The sequence below is a fragment of the Hylobates moloch genome, unplaced genomic scaffold (genome assembly GCF_009828535.3).
Source record: "Hylobates moloch isolate HMO894 unplaced genomic scaffold, HMol_V3 SCAFFOLD_7742, whole genome shotgun sequence".
Lineage (NCBI taxonomy): Eukaryota > Metazoa > Chordata > Mammalia > Primates > Hylobatidae > Hylobates > Hylobates moloch.
In genome coordinates, this window is record NW_026660017.1 from 316 (window position 1) to 3,277 (window position 2,962).

The 2,962-nt window shown below is 57.0% G+C and overlaps 1 pseudogene; it reads right to left on the reverse strand.

The window, feature by feature from the left end:
• LOC116465659 (putative POTE ankyrin domain family member M) overlaps window positions 1-335 on the reverse strand; it is a 578-nt pseudogene extending 243 nt beyond the window's left edge.
• Window positions 336-2,962: the final 2,627 nt, after the last annotated feature.

A 2,962-nucleotide genomic window follows, 5' to 3' on the forward strand; every position in this document is an offset into this window, starting at 1 on the left:
GCCCCCTGCAGCAGGGGAAGCAATGGCAGCACCACTTGCCCATCTTGCTTCTGAGCGTCTTCATAGCAGAGTCGTCGTGGTCTCCAGAAGTGCTCACGTTGCTCTTGCCTCGCCCCCTGCAGCAGGGGAAACAATGGCAGCACCACTTGCCCATCTTGCTTCTGAGACCAAATGGCTTCTTCACAGAGGAGGCAGCCGGCATTGAACCAACCTCAGCCACCATCTGCTTTTAACACCCAGAAGAGGCCAGTAGTAGCGAGCAGATCACGTCTACCAACCAGTTTCACCAACTAGCAGGTAACTCCGGGTTTCCAATCTGTTTGAAAAGTCAATCCCAGCCAAAACCCACCAACCCCAGCAGGGGAGGCCAGCCCACCCCACTCAGGGAAAACCCACACCCACCCAGGGTGACCCCACGCCCACCCCAGGAAGGGCCACCCCCCCCCCAAGAAAACACCCGGCCCACCCAAGGGAATGCCAAACCCAGCAGAGAAAAGATCAAGCCCAGTGAAAGAACGTGAGAGAGGAAACGTCAACCCAAGGAGAAACCGTCAATCCAAGGAGGAAAGGTCAATCCAAGGAGAAACCGTCAATCCAAGGAGGAAAGGTCAATCCAAGCGACCAACGCAAAGCCAAGCCGCTACAGGCCAGCCAAGCCGCTACGCGCGTGCAGCATGCGCGTGCAGTTACACGCCAGCCAAACCGTTACGCACGTGCAGCGTGCGCGTGCAAGCCGTTACAGGCCAGCCAAGCCGTTACACACGTGCAGCACACGCGTGCAGTTACGCGCCAGCCAAACCGTTATGCGCGCGCGCGGCGTGCGCGTGCAAGCCATTACAAGCCAGCCAAGCCGCTGCTGCGCGTGCGGCGTGCGCGTGCGGCGTGCGGCGTGCACATCCCAGGTGGCGTCAGTGCACGTGGCACAGACAGTCGCCGATGCGTGCAACCCGCGTAAGTCTTGGCGCCACGAATGTCACTGACAGCTTGGTGTTCCCGGCAAACTTCCTGGGAGTCAGCCGAGCTTTCAAGCCATCGAGAAGCCTCTGGTGAAAAAACCTCTTGAAGCAGGACTGGGGCTAAGCGGCTGGAACTTGAGGATGCTGACAGCCTCCTCTGAAGAAAGCCCCCAGGACACTCCTGGCGGTGCTGTTGTGCGTGGCAGCTGCTGCAGCTCGGAGCACGGGCCGGCGGAGCTGGCTACAAATGGCCTCAAAATCACGGAGCATGTTCTCACTCATAGGTGGGAACTGAACAATGAGAACACACGGACACAGGAAGGGGAACATCACACACCGGGGCCTGTTGTGGGGTGGGGGGAGGGGGGAGGGATAGCATTAGGAGATATACCTAATGCTAAATGACGAGTTAATGGGTGCAGCACACCAACATGGCACATGGATACATATGTAACAAACCTGCACGTTGTGCACATGTACCCTAAAAATTGAAGTATAATAAAATAAAATAAAATCATGGAGCACAAGACGCCCACCGAGCCCAGCGCCTGTCTGAGGTGCCTTCGACACCTGCTCCTCTTTGCTCTGCACCCAGAACACGAGGCCATCAGCGAGGGGGCATTTGGGGCCACAGGATCGCAGTCAGCTCCTGCCCCGGTGCCCCCTGCCCGCTGTCCGAGCCAGGGCCAACAGCTGTGGGGCTTCTGGCCTGGGGGGCTCTGCTCCACTGGCATGCAATAGGTTCAAGGTCAGGCCGTTGTGTCCAGGCCGGCAAGAGGGAGCTTGGAGGAGCCACCTACCACTGATGGGGAGATGCAGAAAGGCAACCCCATGTGCAGATCCTGGGAACAGGACACTGAGCCTCCCTGGTGCTGGCCTCTCAGCTGGACCACCTCAACCATCCTACCGGGACCCTTCTGCTGCGAAGCTTTACACAGCCAGGCTGCTTCACCCAAACCACAGATGGTTTGGTGTGGGAGGAAAAATGGATTCTGAGCCTGGACACCAACCTGCTCTTACCAAAAGAAGTAGAGGGGAAGCCAATCACAAGTGGAAAAAAAAAAAAAAAAGTACTATTTTGTAACTGAAGTCTTGCCTGGATATGCAGGGTTAAGCTAAAGCTCCTCTTGCTTGATACTAAATTAAATTTTGAATGAAACGAAGACACACACACTAAATTTCCTTGTTCCTCTGTAATCCCGAGCCAGAAAGCAAAAGGAAGCCTGGCCTCCTGGACTCTCTCCCCAGCTGGGGGCTGAGAAGTTTCCTCCAGGGTCACAGGGAGCAGCTGGGCTCAGTGGGGCCAGGCTGCCCTTCCTTCCTACATGGGCATCCTCAAACCTTCCATTGCCCCATACAGAGTGCCATGATCCGGGTTCAAATCCCAGCTCCGGCACTCGCCACCTGTGTTACCTGGCAAATGCCTTACCCCCAAGCACTTGCTGTCTGTGTCGTTCCTGACAGGAGGGATGGGAGCTGGTGGCCCTGGCATGAAGCACCGTAACAGTCAAACACAAGCAGGAGCACGCAGACACCTGGGTGGGGGACTGCCCTTCTGGGGGTGCTCACCAAAGAGCACCTACCCAATTGCCCAAGTGGCCTTGCACGTCTCAGCACTTATTAGGCACCTGACTATGGGAAATCCCTGAACAAAGCCCTGATCTGCCCTGGGGAATGTGACCAGGGCGATGCACCAGGAAGGACAGTCTGGGGAAATGCCAATCTCTTCCCACCAGCTCTGCATCCCAGGGCACCCTCAGTGGACAGAGAACCCAGAGATGCCACAAGGCTTGAGCTGCATCCTAACCATCCTGAGTTCCAGCCCAGCCATGGCCCAGGCCCGAGGGTACTTTGGGTGCTAAGTTGGGATGACAATGGGCCAGGTGACACTCCTGTGTTCCAGGATCTGGTCAAGAAGGTGGTACCCTGTCACTGCCTGGCTCCATCTGGTCCCAGTGGAACAAGAAGGGCAGGAAGCCTCTAGCACCCACCCTCTGGGCCACCAA